Source organism: Notolepis coatsorum (assembly GCF_963971535.1).
Source record: "Notolepis coatsorum genome assembly, chromosome: 14".
Taxonomy (NCBI): domain Eukaryota; kingdom Metazoa; phylum Chordata; class Actinopteri; order Aulopiformes; family Paralepididae; genus Notolepis; species Notolepis coatsorum.
Window position 1 is genome coordinate 52742778 of NC_140178.1, and position 9534 is coordinate 52752311.

Consider the following 9534-nt stretch of genomic DNA (forward strand, 5'->3'; position numbering starts at 1 on the left):
TTTTAAGGTTTTGTGGGTTAACAATGTTGTTGCAACCATGGTCCATGGGAATGTAATTATTGACCGAGCATTCATTGAACCCTTGCACGCAGAACCATATACTGTAAATCCGTTGTTGGACAGCCCATGTATTTGCAGGTGTGAAATTAATCTAAATCAGTTAATCTACAATCATTGGAGTGTGAATGTGATATGTCACAAGAAACTACTCAAACTCGACTGTCTTTAACTATCAATGAACACAACACTATAACTTACCTGCTTTAGATAATACAGTACTCAACCTCTACTGTCTTTAACTAGGAGTGAACACAACACTAACTTACCTGCTTTAGATAATACAGTACTCAACCTCTACTGTCTTTAACTAGGAGTGAACACAACACTAACTTACCTGCTTTAGATAATACAGTACTCAACCTCTACTGTCTTTAACTAGGAGTGAACACAACACTAACTTACCTGCTTTAGATAATACAGTACTCAACCTCTACTGTCTTTAACTAGGAGTGAACACAACACTAACTTACCTGCTTTAGATAATACAGTACTCAACCTCTACTGTCTTTAACTATGAGTGAACACAATTTACCAGCTCTAGAAAACATTGTTCCTCTGAAAACCTAAAACAGACTTATATGGTTCTACGTCTGAAGCACATTCATACATTTGACGTGGAATTTTCACTCAAGGAATCCTATAGACACCATCAAGTCAAGTCAAGTCAAGTTAATCTTTATTAATCCCCTTGGGGAAACCCAGGTGTCATAGCAGCTCACAGGGCGGGGGAGGGGAGGTACAGGCAGAACAGATAATAATGTAAATATGAATAATAATAGAGTAGAACATTGTAATAATAGTGGAATGGCAGAATTCAATCAATAATAATAATAGTAATAACACATGGTACATGGTATATCGTAGTAATGACCACACCCTCTCTGGGTCCTATGTGGGCGTCTCCTATGGGGTGGTTTGTTCTAGGGGTGTGGCTGCTCAAAGACAGTGGCAGAGCCAGTCAGACTTGCCAGATAACTTCTTTGTGCATGAGTGAGTGTGAGTGTGTGTGTGTGTGTGTGTGTGTGTGTGTGTGTGTGCGTGCGTGCATGTGTGTGTGAGAGAGAGCGAATGAAGGACAATTGCTTGCTGTGTGTGGAGAGAGAGAGAGAGAGAGAGAGAGAGAGAGAGAGAGAGAGAGAGGGAGAGAGATAATTAAGTACATTTGCTGAAATACAGTTGTTCTTAATTTTCTCACTTGCTATGTGAGAATGTTAGTTATTATGTTCTCAATGCCCCTTGCATTGTGTGCGTGTGGGGGGGTGTGGGTGTGGGTGTGTGACATCGATACCACTGAACTCCATAGGGGTTTGCAGCCTAACTAGGCCGCTGCTAGCTTGACCCTAGAGAGACCCAAGAGTTAAGTGAAGATCACGGATCAACAATATGAAAAGAACGATATGAAGTCTCAGGTCATGTGACATAGGATCTCCAATCATACGTCATGTTTAATCATTTAGGTGTTATTGTTTTTTTGGGGCGCTGTTTTCTTAGAACAGGCACGGATCACCGGTTTCCATCAACACACAAACCTCTCTCACCCCGAGAGGAATCTCCCATTACCTAGTTCACGTTTTTCATTTGGGAATTGCACATCACAGGCAGAGAGAGCTCGTAAAAAGAAAGCATTTCTACCACATAACGTGGGCTCTATAAGAATCCATATTCCATTACATTGCCTGGTTTGCAGACTTTTATTTGGGCAAGCAACAGGTGTTTTTAATCAAACGGTGACCAAAAAGATAGCCACAGCCAATGTGCGTGTTGGTAGGGAACATACAACTGTGATTTGAACATGGGACCATAGGATTCACAGGCGGCCACACTAACAAGCTGAGCTAAAGGCTCAGACCTGTTAGCGGATGCTGGTTGACTGCAACCGACTCGTTAGTAGTTTACACAACTTTACATGATCAAGAAAAACAAACCAGTGTCCAGATTGATGTCTATGTATTTATTAAGAAACTATACCGTGTTTTTTTTTACCAGACATTGTGAGCCATGGGGCAGTGAAACTCCATAAGCACATAAATGACAATGTACATTTTCCAAAAAAAATAAAAAGCCTAAATCTTAAAAGGTTATGAGTATTTTCTGTGACAGTGTTATGCTTTCAGAATACAGAGAACCCATGGATTTTGTCATTGGTACAGCTGAAGCAGATCTATACTAACTAGAATGATGCAGTGTTCTTTCACTCTCTGGTGATTAGCCATGTGCTAGCAGAACCATGGACAGGAAATCCATTATCAGCTGGGAGGAAGAGCACAGGGAACTGACCATGGTTACAATCAGGGCCGCCTGGGAGAAATGCGAGGCCCTGTGCGAGATTTAAACGCGAGGCCCCCCCCCCCCCCCAAAAGGTTAAAGGCTTGTAACATGTACTTCAACTTGAGTAATATATTTCACTGTAGTAACATTGTACTTCAACTTGAGTCATATATTCCACTGTAGTAACCTTGTACTTCAACTTGAGTCATATATTCCACTGTAGTAACACTGTCATAACACTGTACTTCACCTTGAGTAATATATTTCACTGTAGTAACATTGTACTTCAACTTGAGTCATATATTCCACTGTAGTAACTGTAGGCTCTCTCTCTCTCTCTCTTTCTAACACACACAGTCTGCCTATGGCGGCCTTTCTCGATGGCTAGGCTGTGCTCGCTGAGTCTGTACATACTCAGCGAGCACAGCCTAGCCATAGAGAAAGGCCGCCATAGGCAGACTGTGTGTGTTAGAAAGAGAGAGAGTTTCAAGTTTTCTTTAATAGTTGTCATACAGAAGTACAGAATACTTTTGTACAAAATGCTTCTTACTGTTGCGCTCCAGAGACTGTGCATGACAAGATAAGTATGAAATAAAAACATAGTAAAAATTAGAAGTAAAAAAAGAGGTCACAGTGTTCAGTTTAGACATATGTACAATGTTCGTAGACGTAGTTACCATGCAATATACAATACTGTGCAGTGTACTAATATACAATACTATATAGTGCAAGGCATAAATGGACGAGGTGCAGTTTAGGTACAATTCACAGTAGGTGTACGAGTTGTAGTGCAAATCCTTTATCAATAAATATAAAGTGTAAGTGTGTTTGTGTGATCTAAAGTGTGGAGAGTGGGTGCTGCAGTGTGTTGTTTGTTTGAGTGAGTGTGTGCGTGTGGGTGTGTGTGCTGTGTGCATTTGATGGTTGTTGCATAGTGATTATTGTTCGTTTAGCGATTATTGTTCGTTTAGCAGCCTGATGGCCTGGGGATAGAAGCTCCTTCTGAGTCTTTCTGTGCTCGCCTTAAGACTCCGGTATCGCTTGCCTGACGGCAGCAGTTCAAAGAGGCAGTTGTTCGGGTGGCTCGAGTCCTTAATAATTCTCTTAGCCTTCCCCTTGCACCGCTTGTTGTAAATGTTCTGGAGGGTGGGAAGCCCCCCTCTAATTGTGCGTTCGGCTGAACGTGTCACTCTTTGTAGTCTGCTACGGTCTTGTGCAGTGCTATTCCCAAACCAGGAGGTGATGTTGCCGGTCAGGATGCTCTCTATTGTACATGAGTAGAAGTTCCTAAGGATCTTCTGACTGACTTGGAACTTCCTTAGGCGCCTGAGGAAGTAGAGGCGTTGTCGTGCCTTCTTCACATCACTGTCAATGTGTGTGGTCCATGTCAAGTCCTCGGATATGTGGGCTCCGAGGTACTTGAAACTGTTCACTCTCTCAACTGGTGCCCCGTCGATGCTGAGGGGGCTGTAGTCCTTGACCCCCGACCTCCTGAAGTCCACAATCATCTCTTTTGTTTTGCTGACGTTCAGGGAGAGGCAGTTCTCCTGACACCACTGTGACAGGTTCTCTACCTCTTCCAGGTAGGCCCTTTCGTCGTTGGCAGAGATCAGGCCCACCACTACTGTGTCATCAGCAAATTTGATGATGGTGTTGTTGTTCCGCTGTGCTACGCAGTCATGTGTGTACAGGGAGTAGAGGAGGGGGCTCAGAACACAGCCCTGGGGGGCCCCTATGTTGAGCGTGATGGATGAGGAGGTGCAGTTGCCGGCTCTTACCACCTGGGGTCTGCCCGTCAGGAAGTCCAGGACCCACTGGCACAGGTCATAGTTCAAGCCCAGGTCCCTGAGCTTGGCTATGAGTTTGGAGGGGACTATGGTATTGAATGCTGAGCTGTAGTCGATGAACAGCATTCTCACATAGTTCCCCTGCCTCTTGTCCAGATGTGATGCTGCTGTGTGCAGCACATGGGCTATGGCGTCCTCCGTGGACCTGTTGGGGCGATATGCAAATTGCAGAGGGTCCAGGTTGATGGGGAGGGAGGAACAGATGTAGCCCTTCACTAGCTTCTCAAAGCACTTCATGGCTATGGAGGTGAGGGCTACAGGGCGGTAGTCGTTGAGGCAAGCGGGCGTAGATTTTTTGGGTACAGGGATGATGGTGGACTTCTTCAGACAGGTGGGGATGACGGCCTGTTCCAAGGACAGGTTGAAGATGTCAGTGAATACCGGGGCCAGTTGGTCGGCACAGACTTTTAGGACGCGGCCGGGGATGCCGTCCGGTCCTGCTGCCTTCCTGATATCCACTTTTTTAAAGATCCGTCTCACCTCATGCTCTGTTACCCTGAACACTGAGTCTCCATCAGCAGACCCCCCCCCCCCCCCCCCCATTGCCGTGGTTTGTAGGCTGGTGTTGTTATTCACAGCCTCAAACCTCGCATAGAAGGAGTTGAGATCATTTGCTAAGGAGATGTCACTGTTCAGTTTGAGGGGGGTTCCTTTGTAGTCTGTCATTGTTCTGAGGCCCTGCCACATGCCTCTAGAGTCAGCCTGTTCAAACTGAAGTTCAACTTTATCCCTGTACCGCCGTTTTGCCTCTATTACTGCTCTCCTGACGTTGTATCTTGCCATCTTGTGTTCTTCCATGTTGCCTGTCACCAGCCCGGTGTTGTATGCTGATGTGCGCACTTTCAGAGCCTCACGGACGGATTTGTCTACCCAGGGCTTTTGATTTGGGTAGATATTAATTTTGGTGTTGGGGATTATTACTTCTACCTGAGTACAGACATAGTCAATCACCGTTTCGGTGTATTCGTTAATATTGGCTGTGTTATCACGGAATACACTCCATTCTGTGCTTCCCAGCACTGCTTGGAGTGACTCCACTGACGTCACGGCCCAACGCTTAACCTCTCGCGAGACCACCGGCGTTCGCTTGAGACTCTGTCTGTACTTTGGCAAAAGGAAAATGGCGGCGTGATCGCTTTTACCGAATGGACTAAGAGCCTGTGACTTGTACCCATTCTTAAATTGCGAGTATACATGGTCTAATATGTTCTCGCCTCTGGTGGGACAGGTCACATGCTGATAGAAATTCGGCAGCACCTTTTTAAGACGCGCGCTGTTGAAATCCCCCAAGACCAAAATGGCAGCGTCAACATTAGCTGCCTGGAGTTTGTTTACCTCGTCGTGAAGTTTTGAAAGTGCGACCCCAGTGTTCGCGTGTGGTGGAATGTACACTCCGATGAGGATGATGGACGTTAACTCTCTTGGGAGGAAGAAGGGTCGACATTTTATCGTGATAAACTCCAGGTCTGGGGAGCAGTGGTTAGACAGTTCCTTTGTGTTGCCTAAATCGCACCACTCCTTGTTTATCATGAAGGCAATGCCGCCTCCTCTCGTCTTTAGTGACTCTTCTGCCGTCCGGTCTTTGCGGAGAACGAAGAAGTGGTCTGCCGGTTCTATTGCGTGATTCGGGACATCTGGACTCAGCCAAGTTTCTGTGAAACAGAGGACGTTACAATCCCGAATGTCCCTCTGGAATTGGATCCTTGCTCTGATGTCGTCCAATTTGTTTCCTATCGATTGCACATTGGCCAACAATATGCTGGGCAATGTGGTTCTGTGTCGTTTGGACCTCAGTCTGTTCCGGACCCCGGCTCTCTTTCCTCGTCTTCGCGGCGGCTTTTGGTCTTGGCCATGGCCGGCATAACAAAGGATCTCGGCGGGCCATTTCTGCTGTTCAGCGATCCGATCCAGAGAGCAATCCAAACGGTAAGAGAGAGAGAGAGCATGTGTGTTTGTCATGTGTGTGTGTGTTAGAGAGAGAGCATGTATGAGAGATCCAAAAGGACAAAGATCAACACTTAAATCCAAAGAGAGAGAGAGAGAGACACATTGGAAAGAAATTGAAATGCTATTTGGCCCTAAACAGAGAGTACACAGTGGCAGAATACCTGAGCACTGTGACTGAAGATCCTTGACTATGTACAGACTCAGCGAGCACAGCCTAGCCATCGAGAAAGGCCGCCATAGGCAGACTGTGTGTGTTAGAAAGAGAGAGAGAGAGAGAGAGAGAGAGCATGTGTGTTTGTCATGTGTGTGTGTGTTAGAGAGAGAGCATGTATGAGAGATCCAAAAGGACAAAGATCAACACTTAAATCCAAAGAGAGAGAGAGAGAGAGACACATTGGAAAGAAATTGAAATGCTATTTGGCCCTAAACAGAGAGTACACAGTGGCAGAATACCTGAGCACTGTGACTGAAGATCCTTGACTATGTACAGACTCAGCGAGCACAGCCTAGCCATCGAGAAAGGCCGCCATAGGCAGACTGTGTGTGTTAGAAAGAGAGAGAGAGAGCATGTGTGTTTGTCATGTGTGTGTGTGTTAGAGAGAGAGCATGTATGAGAGATCCAAAAGGACAAAGATCAACACTTAAATCCAAAGAGAAGAGGGTCTATACCAGAGAAACCAAAGCAGCAAGGAGCCAATGGCCGACATCAGCTAAATAGGCTAGCCAGGTACTGTGACACCAGGCCACACACAGCTTTGGCCAACGGCCCAACGCTACCCAAGCTACACAAACGACCAAGACATTCACACACAGCACATGTCGTATCTCCAAATGTTGTGAAGTAGCATATGTTTTGCCTGGAAAAAAACATCGTTATTAACAAAACATTCGGGAGGGGAAGGAAGGAAGAGTGGGGTAATGTCATGACATTTTCATTAATCTTACCTGCACCAAGGAACGCAGGACGAAAGGCCGCAACACAGGTCTCCACGTTGACGAAAGGCCTCTCGCTGGCGGGACAAAAATAAGCCAGAACCCCCTGCTATTCTCACGGCTAATGTCAATCGTCGTAGCACAAGCTAACAGCTAACTCTAGCCTAGGCTAACTGATACGTTAGCTGCCGGCTGCGCACGTTACTTTGATGCTATCAGTTAGCCAGTTAGCTCAACCCGGCTATCGCTAACCATTAGCTAACGCACTACCACTGAAACTACAACATGAGAAAAGCAATACAGGCGCTGACACCAGGCCACACACCGTTAGCTACTAACTTCATACTACAACAGGCTACAGCTAGTCGACCAGTTTGGCTCCAGAGAGAGAGAGAGAGAGAGAGAGATCCACGGCGGGAATATAATAGGTTGCATGAACTCACCATAACGCAGTATCAATGGTAAAGTTGGAAGGAGACTTTCTTGGCCCACGGTGTAATTTCTTCTGATCCATGCTGCTTTTGAAAAGACATCCACTCGCTCCTCTGAATAGCGCTGAATTAGATCATCCCTGTACCTCGTGTGTCCGAGAAGAGCCCGGAAACACTATCCTAAAATCTGTAGAGCAGCAAAGCCGCAGAAACCGGAACACTGCAGTCTGCAGAGCCGCAGAGGCAGGAACAAGTCAGACACATTCTACAAACGTGTCTAATGTGAAATATATAAGCATATAAGCAAAACTAGATTTTAGGTCTGTGATGAAAAAGGGCCTCGCGGGAAGGGGGGCCTCGCAAAAAAAAAAAAAAAAAAAAAAAAAAAAAAATATTTTTTTTTATTTTGCGAGGCCCCCCTTCCCGCGAGGCCCTGTGCGACCGCACTGCTCGCACACCCCCTGAGGCGGCCCTGGTTACAATCACAAACAACAAGCAATAGCATGTGTGCATGTGTGTGTGTATGTGTGTGTGTATGTTTGTGTTTCCATGTTGAATGGTTTAGGACCTTAACAGTATAGTGTTGAGTTATCTCCCTCTCTCTTTTCCTGTGTCAGTAAATCAGCCCGAGGGCCTCGCTGAACGCACACAGCCCACACCGTTGTTTTCCCGACACAGTTAACAGGTGTCAAATGGGTCCTCTGTGAGAGGCTAGATCCACGTAAGACAGAGGACATTCATTTTTGGAGAAGTCCCCGGGGCTTGGTTTCAAAGTTTTACTACGACTAGTACGTCGTACCCGTGAAGCCATGTGTCATTTGAGATACACATATCAAAGATGAAGCACTGCTGACGTGTGCAGCTCACAGTATGCACATGTGATCTCATGTGCATATCTCACACGACAGTCATGCAAACTATAGCTGAGATATCAATCATAGTTAATTATGGATACAATGTAAATGAGCTGTTAATTGAGGATGAGGGGGGGGGGGGTATTCCATCTTGGCTTATGACCAATGTATGTGCCAAGGTTGGCCAAGATCTGATGAAGGGTATGGAAAGAGAATCTGAACAAACAGGCAATCATTAGTTTGTCTTGCTTTAGTGTAAGATAGAGCTACATTGTCGAAGCTACGTAAATCTATGTAGCTACGTAAAACCATTGACAACTTTCATCCATCACACAGTCTTGGGAAAAAACAGATTTGAAACAAGTAATGAAATATGTGACTCAAGTTGAAGTACAGTGTTATTACAGTGTTACTACAGTGGAATATATGACTCAAGTTGAAGAACAGTGTTACTACAGTGGAATATATGACTCAAGTTGAAGTACAGTGTTACTACAGTGGAATATATGACTCAAGTTGAAGTACAGTGTTACTACAGTGGAATATATGACTCAAGTTGAAGTACAATGTTACTACAGTGAAATATATGACTCAAGCTGGTGAAGTACAGTGTTATTACAGTGTTACTACAGTGGAATATATGACTCAAGTTGAAGTACAATGTTACTACAGTGAAATATATTACTCAAGGTGAAGTACAGTGTTATGACAGTGTTACTACAGTGGAATATATGACTCAAGTTGAAGTACAAGGTTACTACAGTGGAATATATGACTCAAGTTGAAGTACAATGTTACTACAGTGAAATATATTACTCAAGTTGAAGTACATGTTACAAGTTTAGAGTAAGATTGTCTTGTCTAGAAACTGACTTACATAAGTCAAATAGGATGTTAAAAAATAATTGCATATGTCATAATTGCTCCACCACAATTAATTGAGTACCCGTATTGCAAATATTTTGATAATACATTTTAAAGCTAAGGTTTTTAAGTCCAGAATGCGTTTTACTGTAAATGGTCAACCTCATTATAATGGTCATAAAGTAAAAGCACAAGCTTTAAAAAGTGGGGGGGAAATAACTAATTGTAATTAGTTACTGTCATCAAAGGGTACCCTTACTCAAGCATGTGTGAGGGTGTTGTTACATGTCTGTATATTTCTCTGTGTCTATGTCACAGGTTCAACTGGAC